Genomic DNA, 13,358 nt, shown 5'->3' on the forward strand with positions numbered 1-13,358 from the left:
TTCCATTTTTTCCCCCCTCAATTCTCTTCTAAGTAGAGGCTTGGGGGAGGGAAAAGAAAACCCAGTGTAGAAAGGGGCGGTGCGGACTGACCTGTCAACGGCGGAGGAGGAAGACCCCCGGTCTGGGCGAGCTCTCGAGCCCGCGCAGGGACCGGAGCCCTGGGTTCGCGCGGCGCGGCGCGGCGGGCAGCAGCTGTGCCTCAGCCAGGTGTCCCCTCTCGGCGGGGCCCGCGCTGCCGCGCCCGCCCCCTCCCCTGGCGCCGCGCTCCCCGCCCCATCGCCAGGGACCAGGGAACCCCCCAGCTCGATTTTTTGTGCAGTTTCAGCAAAGCTCCGAGGAAGTTGGTCCTTTTGTTCCACTATTTATAGATTGCGTCAACATTGCGAAAAGGAGAAGGCGGAGCGGTGGCCCCTCCCCCTCCCCTCCCTCCGCCGGCTCCTGGGAGAGAAAAGCCCCAGCACACGACCTAAGTACACAGCGCGCCAGCCGCCCGCCCGCCTCCGGCCTCCTGCTCGCCGCTTCCCCCTCCTCCCTGCCCGGGCCAGAGCGCTGCCAACCCCGTCACGTGCCCGCCCGGGAAAACCAGCTCCCCGGGGCTCCGCGCCGTCCGCCAGGCTCTGTGGCGGCGGCGGCGGCGGCGGCTGCCTCGCTCAGCTGTGCGCCCAGCTCGTGGGCTCCGGCCGTGGCCCAGGCGTCGCGCACAGCGTGGGCACCCGCACCCTAGTCACTCGGGGGGGGGGAGCCGGGGTCCACGACTCTTGGGTGTGCTCACAAGCCTTCCGTGCTTCCGCCCTCCTCCCCCACCCCGCCCAGTCTCGGGAGCGCCACCGCCCCGGCGCGGAGTGTGCGCGCGTTCGGGCCTCGCTGGGAGACAGGGGCCTGACTTGTCCTTCGCGCGGCCGCTTCCCCAGACGCTGGGATGCCAGGCCCCCCAGGCCCCCGCACGACTGGTTGTGGGCGGGGGACTGAGGGACGCCGGGGTGGCTGGCGGCAGCTCGAAGGCTGGCCGGCGGAGCGCGGGACGTACGGTGCGGCAGTGCCGAGACGCGCGGAGACGCTTTCCCTCCTCCGCAGGTGCAGCGGGGCGTTGCGCGAGCTCACTCACTGCTTCCCGGACATCTGCGGACCAAGGAGTTTGAGCTACAGTGGGGGTAATATAGTTTTTGAGGAGTTACTGGAAGTTAGATCTGTTACAACAACATTCGAACTTTTCTTTAAAACCTGATGACGAAATGATAGGCCCCGCCATACGCCCCGAAATGAAACTGAGCTCCCTTGCCGGCCTAAAGCCTCTGTTCCTGAGCTCGATGTAAACAAGGAGGGCGGTAAATACGAGAGGAAGGCCTTATTTTAACAAAACCAAGTGCAAGTAGCTGGTTTGAGTGTAATTTACCTTCGCAGCTTCCGGTCATTTCCCTAAGTGATCTATTTAGATCGCAGTCTAACTTTCCAGAGTCGGAATAAAATAATTTAGCCCTTCAGATCACGGGTGGAGGAAAGCCCGGGCTGAGCTGGGACGAGTGCAGGAAACACGTCGGACCTTTCCGGGCAGCTGGACAGTGTGGTAAACAGTCTGGAAGACTTATGTTATTTTCTAAAGAGTTTGGAGAGACTTTTCCGTTGCACCCCTCCTCGTTCGGGCTCAAGTGCAGGCCGGGGGTGGGGGCGGGACTCTGCATGGGCCCTTACCCGGAGCCGTGCTTCCTGGCCCTGCACTGGGAGCGTGCAGTCCTAGGGGAGCTTTCGCACGGGCCACACGGGGCAGCAGCAAGCTTGCCTCTATTTGAGAAACCTTTCCAGGTTTGGCTTTTTTTTTTTTTTTAATAAAGGGGGAGACCTTAGGCCATGGGTTCATCGATGTAGGATACGTGTGCTTCGCTCGCCGTAAAGAGGGATGCGAGATGAAGAAAAGCGAGCCTGTGCAGTGGTTGCTGGGTTTCCAAAGCGCAGAGCTGAGTGGACCAGCAGCAAATGGGGCTGGGCGTTAGTCCCCTCACACCTGATGGTGCTCAGGGCCTGGTGTGGGAGCCGGATCCCGTCTGTCGAGCCTTCTCTCTCGGTTTCCTTCCAGTTTAGTGAAAGGCTCCGGCCTCCTCTCTTCCCGCCTTTCTACCCTGCCTATTCTTCTGTATTTGAAAGACAGTCCTAAGAAGGCGAATTCGTTTCCGCTCCAATTTTGTTGCATCAATATCTACAAATCACGTTTCTTTGCGCGAAGAAAACAAGCCAGGGCCTCCTGGCTTTTCTCGCCCCTGCAAGGGACAGGGGTAGCCAGGCCTCAGCCTGAACCTTCCCCTCCCCCCGGTCCGCTTCGGACCGAACAGCGGTGTACCCATCACTTTGTCAGGACACGCGCTTTTCACCCCTACTTTGTTCTTCTGCAGTCTTCCCAGCTGCGGAGAGAAGGGAGCGAAAGCAAAACGAAAGCACCCGGGGCGCATCAGTCGCGGCGGCTTCCTTGAGCGCGGCGGTGGGAGGCCAAGGTCTGGGGTCGGAAGGCAAGGGTGGGCGCGGGGGCTGCGTGGAAACCGGGTGGCGGGTGGTCCCCGCAGGGCCCCCGGGAGCTGCCGGGAGCTCCATCGCTCCTCCTCCCTTGGGAAAAGCGACCGCGTGTGAGAATATACCGGCCCCGAAGGAAAAATTTGGTCTGGGTCTTGAGTTGAAATTCGAGACTGATTGGGACCTTGCGGAGGGGTCTCAGAGGCAAAGGAGGGTGGTGCGGGCACGAGCGTTGGCCCCCGGCGGACGATCCCGGGGAGAGGTCCGCACGAGCGGCAGCGCAGCGAGGGCGCGCAGAGGCCGCCGGGGAGTGGAGGCCCACGGAATTGTTGCTCCACTGAGGTTGGATAAGCAGCCCGCTTCCCCGCAAAAACCAGAGTTCTACGCGGTATAAGGACTTCAGGGAACTTTGGTGATAACCTCCGCGCCCGCCCTCCTCCCTCGCGGTAGTTACTGCGGGGACAAAGGCGGCCTGCGCAGGCTTGGACGAGGCGCGGCCCGTGTGGGCGGCCTTAGCGGCCGCAGACTTTTTCAGTTTAGAGAAGGATGAGTATCTTTATGAGGTGAAGGTAACCTCCACAACCACCGCTCAGGGGTGACAGCCACAGTCTGATCAGCTAAAAGGCGTCCTCGTTCCTCCACCTGCCCCCGCAATGAACAAACACTGGGAGATTGGCCTGCAAGATGCTCGCCCTGTCACTCCAGTACATTTGTGTAGCCAAACGCCCGAAAAGCCCCACCTTGCCCACATAAACAGCTAACTTTATTCCATTGCATGGCACCTTTCTTGTAGCACTAGCTGTGGGTTTTGGCAAGTGTTAAAAAATCATTTGATCCTAAATGGGTCGAATGTGGAAACAGTTTTCTGTGCGAGTAGTTTGGGTTTGTGCTATGTCTCACTGGCACCTAATGCACGGCGCAGCGCATAGCTGTTACACCTCTACCTGTGTAGGGGCGCTTTCGCACCGCGCCCTTTCACTCTGTAAATAAGTAGACTTGGAATTATGTACATGTGTGCATTGTTTAGATTTTGCATCTCTCGTTATTCATTTCACCGCAAGGACTCAAAAACGGCTATAATTTTAAAAGATGCAAAATTGAATTCTTTTAAGCGAATCTCGAGAAGGCAGTCCTGGTTTCCTGCTAATGTTATGCCGGTAACAGGCAGCAGTCAATCCCAGACTAATTTTGTTCGTTTTTATTCCTTCCCTCTTCACCACAACTGCAAATACCAGAAAGTTCTGCGAAAAACATGGCCCACTCCACCCAAATTTCTTTATACAATGATGAGAGGAGACCTGCAGGTGAAATAGACCCGTAGGCTATTACTTTTGGAAAGACTCTTCTATTTCTTTAAAAAAAAAACTCAGCAAAAGCTATTTTTGACTCAACAGACTGATTAAAATGCCTGCTTTCACCATGCTCGCCCTTTGGTTTCGTATGTGGTCACTGTTCTCACTTTCTTACAAGTTTTTCCTCTTGTAACTTATTTTCGTGAAACAGAGATTCCATCAGGTTATCTTGCTAAACTGGGCGTCTATAATTATGAAGTTGGTCTTTTCTCCTCCGCCCCACTTAAGAATTACACACACGGCCTTGAAAGCCCGCAGTTGTCTTTACTTTGCACCCCCCTCCCCCTTTTCTTTTTATTTTAAATCTTCGCATTCGCAAATTATGCTTTGCCTGGGCTAGGTTCAGACTACAGCATCTAAAACGTTACCCGTCCGGGTAGTCCTTTAAGGCATCGAAAGCCCAGCCTTGCGCAGGCCACTGGAACCCGTACCAGAAACCTTGATCTGGAGTCCAGTTTGGAAACACATCTGTGCTTTCCGCGGTAAAATGGTAACTTGCCCAAGCGATGCATCTGGCTTTAGATTTTATGGGGAATATGATCTGGAAAAGGGAACGCCTGTTTCAGGCGCGGCAACATGCCCCGCGCGGATCCCCGGGGGCTCCCTCCTGCTTAAGAGCGCGCGGGGCCTCGACCCGCAGGGCCTCAGCCAACCTCTGGGCGCCCTGGTTTGGGTTAACCCCACACTAGCTCTCTCCCTTCCCGGCCTCGCCTGGGGTCGCTCTCCGCGGCGGACGAAGCTTGTAGACGAGAGGAGAAAGTTGGAGACTGAAGATCAGATGTCCTTAAAGGGGCTGGGGAAAGGGAGAAGCTCTTCCCAGCTAGTGCCAAGAAACTCGGACACCCCGCGCTCGCCCCGAGGCGAAGAAAACTGTCCTGGGGGAGCACAAGTGTTCCCGAGACTTTGCCAAGGTTTCGGGAGTCCGGAGGTAGCCTGTCCCCCACCCGCGCCCACCACCGGGTTGTTTCATAATCCCCTCTGGGCCGCCTTAGGTGAGGACCCGGGCGGGGTGGCGTGGGGGTGAGGTGAGGTGAGGATGGCGGCTCTTCTCTGTTTCCCGCCCTCTCCGCAGCGGAAACGTCCAAGGGGTTAAAATGGCGCGGCGGAACGGGCTCGAGGAGCGGTGCCAGTGTTCGGCCCCGACGGGCGGGAGAAGTGGGGTGGGGGTGTGGGATCCCGGAAAGGGCTGGGAAAGCGGGGACCAAGGGGAGCTGTGAGGCAAGAGTTTCTGCTCTTGGGGGTTGGGTCCAAGGCAGTTGCCGGCGGTAGTGGGGACGGCAGCGGCAGCAGGGTAGCCAAGCGATGGTTAGTGCACGTCTTGGCCCACCCTGGGCAAGGTTATGTCAGGAGAGCGCTCTGGCACCGAGCTCTGGCCCGCGGAGAAGATACTCCCCCCTCGGGCTCTCTCCGCGAGCGGGGCTGGGCGGGCGCGGAGGGGCGGGCGGTGCGCCGCGCGAGCCCAGGGCGCTGAGGTCGGCAAGTCGCGTTTGGAGCGGGCGGCGGCCCTTCTCCGGTCTACGTGGAAAAAAGTCATCTAAAAGAGCACCCCCCGGCAAGCAGCCCTTTAGCGCCGGTAAAGAAGATAGAAAGGGACTCAGGGAACGAGGGAAGCTCAGTTTAGAACTTCCAGAGTTTCCAGGTTTGTCCAGCGAGTGGGACTCTTGATAGCTCTCGAAGAGCTGAGCCCATTTCCCCTTCCATAACAAAACTAGAGGAGCGTTCCTCCAGAGGAAGGCTGAAGTTCAGGCCCCACGTGGAACCCGAGCAGCCCCCGCCGCCTGACCTCGGGCTCGCTTCTCCCAGGGCGGCGGGGAGCGTCCTTTCTGAACAGCCCCGGGCGGGAAGCGCGAGATTCGGAGCGCGCTCCGCTCTGGGCCCTGCTGCGGGCTCGGACGTTAAGGCAGGAAACGCCTCGTCCCGTTTTCAGTCTCCCAGTCAAAACATTTGGCTGAATCTCGAAATAACTTTTTTGATAGTCCGGAAAAGAAGCACGACAAATGGACTCACCATCAGCCTTGCGTCAGCGAACCATTTCCCCTGGACTACAGTGAGATTGGTTTTTTCATTAGTTGCAGGAACTGAATTTTTGATGATTTACCTGGCTGCTCAGGCTCCTGGGTGTATTCTCCTCCCCTCCTTTCCCACTTCATCTGTCAACTCCCTTCTCATTTTTTATTTTTAATTTTTTAAAGCTCCGGATACGCAATTGCATCGTATTCTTTGTAACTTATGTAGCCTCTAGTCTAACTCAGCCTCTATCAGTGGTCAGCACAAGCCACAGTGTTTGCATAGCCCTTACAAAACGGGTCATGTTTTCAGTTCCTTTGATCCACAGAGACGAAAAAGTTTTGCTTTGCATTTCTCTCCCGCCCCCCTCCCCCTCGCTTTCAGTGACAGTGCTCTCCTCCCAGTTACAAGTTCCTTCTCCTCCCGAGCAGTTCGGGATTTCTTTATTTTTACAGGGACCTAAAGAGTTAGGAGAAATTCACCGTGTGCTGACTCACCTTCACTTCCCCACCCCGAAACCCCCGCCCCAGACAGGATTAACACTAGAAGATGTAATCAGTTAAACCAACAGACTTTAATATCATTAAACATGGATCTCTCCACTAACCTTAGCAGTTACGTCACTTCGAAGAAGGAAGTAATAAAAACAAAATTCTTGCGAATAAAATAAAATTATGGAAGCTGTCCCTTTGAGGTCCGGATGCAGAAGAAAGTGTTTGGTCTTTTTAAAAGAGCTCTTATTGATAAACAATTATTAATATGAAATAAAATTTATAAAGCCAGCCCTATCAGGGTGTCTGCACATAGTAGGTACTCAATGAGTATTTAGTCTCCCATTCTTCTCCCCATCCTTGGAATTTTGGCAGGAGATACAGACTTCCCAGTGGCTAAGAAAATTATGCTCAAACTTCGCTTCTGGTTCATGTAATCTCCACTCACTCAGGCAAAAAAAAAAAAAAAACAAAACCAAACAAACAAATAAAACGCACACACAAAAACCTCAAAAAACCCCTCACAAAATTTATCCAGGGAACTTTGATAGCTTATTAAAACTTAATGGAAATAGCTAGACAAAATAAAAAGTATGGTGATTACATACATATAAATCCTAAACACATTTAATTATTTCGAACGTTTCAGTGGCTGTAATAGGTAACCATTACCATTTGATCTCGTTTACCGATTTCTACAGTAAAAACGAAAATTGTGGGCTCCCGCTCACTTCTCGAGTTTCTGCTAGAGCAGCCTTCACCCACGCACTGATCTATCTCGACCTCATATTTTTCATAGCGCAAATTTTATCAGACGCTATTCAGCTATCCACTTTTAAGACTTGTGCGCGCGCTTTCTCTCTCTTTTTAATTTTAAAAAATAAAATGAGAAAATAGAGAAGGAGGTTGTAGCACTCAGGGGTGGAGGAAACCCACCTGCCCGCTCCCCTCTCCCCGGTCTCGGACTCGCTGGAGGAGAGAGTCGCCGGGAGCGGCTTTGCGGATCTCGCCGGGTCACCTGGTCCAAGCATATTTTCTTTGCGGCCCATTCTCAGGAGTAAACAGTCACGTCGTAGTGAGTTTCTTGGCAACTTTGCACTGCTTTTCAAACAGCAGAGCATTCTCGCACGTTCGTCCCCGCTTACAAGGCTCCTGCCTCAAACTGTCAAGTATTAAAAAAGCGTTCCGAGCAGCCCCTTTGCCCTTTCTCCTTCTAAATGACGAGGCCGGTCACGGCGGGTGACTTTGGCGTCTGCCGCAGGTCTCAGCCCCTTGGAGCCGGGCTGCCCAGTCGGCTGAGCGGGAGAACAGGGGCACCTAATTAGTCCGTGGCTCCCGCCAAGGTGAGCGCGTGGGCGCAATGCGCGCTTCGCGAGAGCTGTACCCAAGTTCAACCCAACGCGCCTGAGGAAAACTTGGGGCACCAAAGTCCCCTCTTTAGACAAGCGCCCGGAGGGGATCTTTGTAGAGACCTAGGGCGCGGTCGTGGCTTCGAGACCAGGACTTTACTCTTTTGAGATCTATTTATCTCGTTCTAGAAAAATACCCCCTACATGAACCCATACGAATACCTCCCCGCTCTCCCCTCCAGTGGTCTGCAAGCCCCGGGTGCGAGCGTGAATCCTGAGTCCCGCACCGGGTTCCCGCTCGCGCAGAGCCCGAGGCGGGCCGCTGAGGTCACAGTAAGTTCAGAGCCACGGATCCGGGTCAGATTTGAAAAAAAAAAAAAAAGTGTATTCCAAGTCCGGCCCGGAGCTGCTGTCTGGGGCTCAGCCCGGCTCCCCCTCAAAATGCTTCCCAGAGTGCAGAAGTTGGTGATTACTTCGCGCAAACTGGACGTCGCGCCTGAAGGGCCGGCGGAGCCACCGGCTTGCCTTCGGAGGGGTCCTGGCATCAGTGGGACCAGGACGTGTCATTATTGTTGCAAACGGAGACGTGAATGGAACCCCCATCCTCCACCACCCCCTCGGCCCGGAATAACTCCAGGGCTCTCTGGTTTGGATGTCTAGGGGTCGGAAGGGCCACGGCTCCCAGGACCCCTGGTGTCCCGGTCGGGCCTCGCACCGAGGGGCGCGGGGCAGCGGGGACGGCGTCGCGCGCTGAGCCGGGGCCACCGAGCAGCGGCGGCCCAGGGCAGCCCACGCGGGTTCCGGCGCCGCAGCGAAGTCAGAGGCGCTTCCAAGCTCGGCCTGGAGCGAGGGGCGCGCAGGGGGAACCGCTTCTCGAGCTTCGTGGCGCAGGCAAGTCTGGCGGGGAGAGGAAGGCGGGGAGGAACTCTCCGTTCCTGAGGGTCTGGTCGGTCATAGGAAGCGTTTGGGGTGCGGGCCGCAGGAGTCTGAGAGCTCGAAGCGGCCGCGCTGGGCCTGGCCTGAGCGACCCGGCGGCGCTCCCAGCCCAGGCGGCGCGGCACTCTCCGCCTTCTGCGTGCGGGCCGCAGTCGGGCCACAGGTCGTCCAGTTGGGGCCGGCCTAGCCCTCGGGGAGGCCTCTGCAGATGGCCGGACGGCAGGGAACCCCCAGGCCCCGGCCTAGACGCGGAGAATTCACAAGGGTATTTCCAGGCCCCGGAGGCCTCTGGGCAGGGGTTAGCTCAGAGTCAGGTTTCTGCTTCCACCAAAAAAGAATTACACAAGTTTTCCAGATCTGCAGTGATCTCAAGGCCGACTGCTTTCTTAGGAGCCTATAGGTATTTTTGCCTGTAGAAGTGAATTTGAGCCATTCCTCTTTCCCTCTTGTGAGCTGGTCACAGGCCTGGTAAGGATTCATCCCAGGCACATTCAGGTCTGTGCCTCCTTCTTGGGGCGTGGTGTGTCCCACACACTGCTGGGCCTGCGGGGTGGGTGGGGGGAGGAGGTCCTGCCCTGTGATGGGGAGGTGGGCTTCCCTGCAGGACTAGTCTGATGGGGGTGAGAGGCCTACCTGGAGGACGGCAGGGGAGGCATGGAAAGGAGGAGGAGACAGGGCCTGAGCTGTGTGTGGAGGGCTGGAGGTGGTGAGGGTAGCCCTCTCCCTAAGAAAAAGAGGCCTGTGGAGTTTTGCTGCCTGGACTAAGAAGACAGGGGGGATACGCCCAGGCTAAAGGTGGATGGCACAAGACTCCAGCTCCCAGAGACCAAACGAGGATGGCAAATCTATATTTTCCTGGCTGTTCCTTGTATTTTAATCCTTTCCCATTTGTTTTCTGTTTACTCTTTAGTCAAGTGTTTCTGAAAATCTTGCCAAAAGGAGGTTATTCAGTTAACAGATATTTATTGAGAGCCCACTGCATGCCAGGAATAGGAATGGGATAATTAATAGGACATTTCCTGACCTCACAGGGCTCACAATCCAATTTTCTCTATAGAGAAAAAACCAGGCAATTAAAATATGCTGTGTAAAGGGACACATGGGCTTATATATGGTGAAGTGAGCATGGCTGTTTAGGGCTATTTACAAGAAATTCAACATTTCTGGAACATAGAGGGGAGAGGACTGGGTGCGGGGGGAGTAGAGAGACAGCCTTGGGTGATTAACCTGGACCCAAAAGAGGAGTTTAAAGTGTAAGCAGTGCATCATGGGGCCTTCATGGTGGTGGCAGGAAATGATGCTAAGGGGGGCATGGTGCTGCACTAGATCAGATGCCCTCTAGATTTCCCTTCTGGTGTTGAGATTTGAAGGATTCACTTTTATTTTATTAAAGGACCTGGTATTCGGTGCCAGCATCTGCTGAGGCATGTATAGATTAAAAAAAAACATATCTATGCTTATTCTACCTACATGGTTAATATTTCACACCTTGAAAAGAAAAAAAAAACCTAAAAACTAATTTAAAAAATTAAAAAAAAAATTTTTGGCCGTGCTGTGAGGCTTGTGGGATCTTAGTTCCCCAACCAGGGATCAAACCTGGGCCCTCGAGTCCTAACCACTGGACCACCAGGGAATTCCCCTTAAAAACTAATTTTAAGAGAACTCACCTAGGAGAAAATTTTGTGAAAATACTGCAGTTAGAAAATTGACATTTGAGATGAAACCTAAAATAGTGAAGAAGACACTGTCCTGACCTCATGGAGTTTACAATCCAATGGAAGATACAGAGAAATAAATACAAGTTGTTCAGCATCCCTGGAATATAAAGGACAGCAGACAGGGCAGGCTTTAAACTCTCAGAAAGTCAGATCATGGGGGTGGAGCATTTAGCTCAAGGTAGCTCAAAGAAGTCCAAAGGGGAAATCTGGAGAACATTCATAGGAAAGAGAAAGCTTTCGTGGATTGACACAGCCCTTATCCTCTCTGGAAATGCCGGTGCCTTCATGACATTTGTGAGTCTCAGGACTACTATAAGCTAATGACTCTTCTCTAGAGGGACAAAGGAAAAGTCTTGCAACTAACTAGACTTTAAAAAATGTTAGTTTGATGTCTTAATGATTAATTATGAAAATACCTAGATGTTGTACTTTTAATTGGAACCACTGAATCCGTTTGTAGCATTTTGGTAGGGGCAGGAGGGACAATAAATTGAGTCCCTGCTGTGTTTCATAGGCACTTCTCGTACATTGCCTTTCCTAACCCTCATAACAACTCCATGAAGTAGGTGTTTATATTTCTATTATATTTCCATTTTATAGATTAGGAAACTGAGGCCTAGTGAGTTTATTATGCAAGGTCACTTGGCGAGTAAAAGTGGCAGAGCTATCTGACTCTAAGTCTGTGTTCTGTTCACTCTTCTCATGAGGGCTTTTCCCAACCCAGAAGGTGATGATCCTTGAAAAGAAAATCATATTAAGAGTATTCACATTTGAGGACCTTCAATCCCTGTGGAAAAAATAGGGTTGAGTGAACTTATAGTATCCCTATAAGTTATTTTAGGGTCGCCAATATAAAAATTAAGGACATCACAATAAGTAGGAATGTTTTACACAGATTGAATTCACACATGTGATTAATTTGTCTTTACCATCCTTGCTTGCTAGAAACATTTCAGAATAAAGAGATGCTGATGTATTAGTTTTGTTTTATTATACAGAGAAACATATGTATAGTCTTATATTTAAATGGAAACTCCCTCTTTATTTCACAGTTTGTAGTCTCTAAGTCACTCTCCCTGGGTTGTGACTGAATATAGCTTGTCATTAGTATGTAGACCATCTGGGGTTTGTGATTGGGGGAGGGATTATGGTAATATTATAATTTTATAGATTGATAACATTTGATAGGTAAAAGGAAAAGACGTTTGTGTTTTTTTTAAATCCTAGAATTACGTTAATTAATCAATTCAATAAATATTTGTTGAGCACATACTACTGCCAGGCGAAGACAAACCGAGTCCTTGCTGTGGAGAGTGTGTCAGGAAGGAAGGAATACAATGTGTGCTCGGCTCCTGCTATGTGCCAAACACTCTCCTAGACACATTTAATGCTTCAGACAAACCTGCTGTCTGTCCCTGTGTACAGAGTACATGAACAAAAGAGGGAGGCTCAGAAAATTTAAATAACTTGTTCAAGATCACACAGCTTGTAAATGGCAGGGCTCCAATTCAAATGCAGCAATAAAGAGTATGCTTTTTCACTACAACACAGTGCATTCTTGCCTGTGCAAATACTAAAAACTGTGAGTACTTGCTAGTCATTTTATCCTTCTTTGGCCTGTGTCCTCAGCTAAAACAGCTGGATAACTATTCTTATCCTGTTTACCTCATGGAGCACTCTTAAAACTCAAACTGTAAGAAATTAAAAAAAAAAAGCTGTTCCTAATTGTTTAGCTGAATTGAATCTCACAGGAGAAAAAAACATATGAACTCTAATAACAGGTTTATTAATAGTAGTCTATTGATGGAAAAAATACTTTAGTCCAGTAGGATCAGAATTTGATGAATTGTTGCTGTTCTTTGTTTTATTAATTAATTTAATGCCAAACATTTATTAGACGTAGTAGAATTGCACTGAGCAGTGGATACAGAGACTATGGCAAGTTACTTTTCCAAAAGGGGCTTCAAATCTAGTGGGTGAAATAGAATATATAAACAGGTAAATTATGAAAATGTGCTATAACAGATGCCCAAGGTTTCCTGAGATCTAACAACATTCTAAGCCTCCCTCACCAAGGCTAGAATCTTTGTCTCCAAAAGTGTTTATCAAGCTAGAAGACACCTGGGCAGCTCGTTAAAAACATAGAATCCCACTTCACTCTCATATAATCAGATTTTCTGGAGGTGGGGCCTGACTCCATTTTAAACAAATTCTCCAATAGTTCTTATTCTAGTTCTAGACCAGAATTTGGGAAAAAGAGCTAGACCACTTGATTATAGTCAAGTGGCCTAAAGAAAAACAGTCCCCTGGTCCCTAACTGGGATGTGGTTATACTCTACCAGCAAAGGTTAAGAATTCAAAACCACTTAGGGAATTTGGTGTGCTAAAGGGTGGGAAAGGTTGGTGGGAAATTTTCAAAGCAGATGATGATGACATACAATTGTAACACATTATAGTGGGGGGGGGGGAGCATTTGGGCTAATAGTCTTACCCATGAGTTAATTTAAAATTGTGAGTGGTTGCCACTCAACTGCAGAGCATCTAGTTGATTAAATAAGAGTAGAGCAGAGAGTTCCAAATGTTCTTTTATTTTTTTAAGCCAAGGAATCTTTTATTCCAGTGAAACTTTAATGGAAGGCTGACACATAAAGAAGAACTGCCGTGGCTGAAGAAAAAGATGGGTGAGGAAGAGGTGGGTGCCCTGAAAACCACAAGTGCAGCTGTGAATTCAGCAGCCTGTGAGGGACTTGAGCCAAGGACCAGGCTTGTGTTCCAAGCCTGGCACCATGTGGGCACATAAGAAGTGCATAGTGTTTGATGACTTCTATGGACTGAATGTGTCCCACCCCCGCCAAATTCCTATGTTGAAACCTAATCCCCAATGTGATGGTATTTTGAAGATGGGGTCTTTAGGAGATGATAGCTTATGAGGGTAGAACCCTCATGAATGAGATTACTGCCCTTGTAAAAGAGACCCCAGAGATCTCCCTTGCTCCTTCCACCAG

General features: G+C 51.3%; 1 protein-coding gene and 1 long non-coding RNA gene across 3 annotated transcripts in view; one reads left to right on the plus strand and one right to left on the minus strand.

Annotated features, from left to right (window-relative positions):
* LOC309647301 overlaps positions 1-658 on the minus strand; it is a 144,171-nt gene extending 143,513 nt beyond the window's left edge. Inside the window, exon 1 of the long non-coding RNA XR_014255919.1 lies at positions 92-658. This is a non-coding gene — a long non-coding RNA (uncharacterized lncRNA). The remainder of the gene's footprint in view (positions 1-91) is intronic.
* A 25-nt stretch (positions 659-683) lies between these two features.
* Positions 684-13,358, plus strand: part of LOC309647286 (ribonuclease H2 subunit B-like) — a 789,004-nt gene continuing 776,329 nt past the window's right edge. Inside the window, exons 1-2 of one of the 2 annotated variants that reach the window (XR_014255912.1) lie at positions 684-1,152; positions 12,953-13,045. The gene's annotated coding sequence lies outside the window, so the exon portion shown is untranslated. Of the gene's footprint in view, positions 4,845-12,952; positions 13,046-13,358 lie in introns of both variants that reach the window. The other variant, XR_014255911.1, reaches the window with a different exon arrangement.

Source organism: Balaenoptera physalus (assembly GCF_965194825.1).
Source record: "Balaenoptera physalus genome assembly, chromosome: 18".
Taxonomy (NCBI): Eukaryota; Metazoa; Chordata; class Mammalia; order Artiodactyla; family Balaenopteridae; genus Balaenoptera; species Balaenoptera physalus.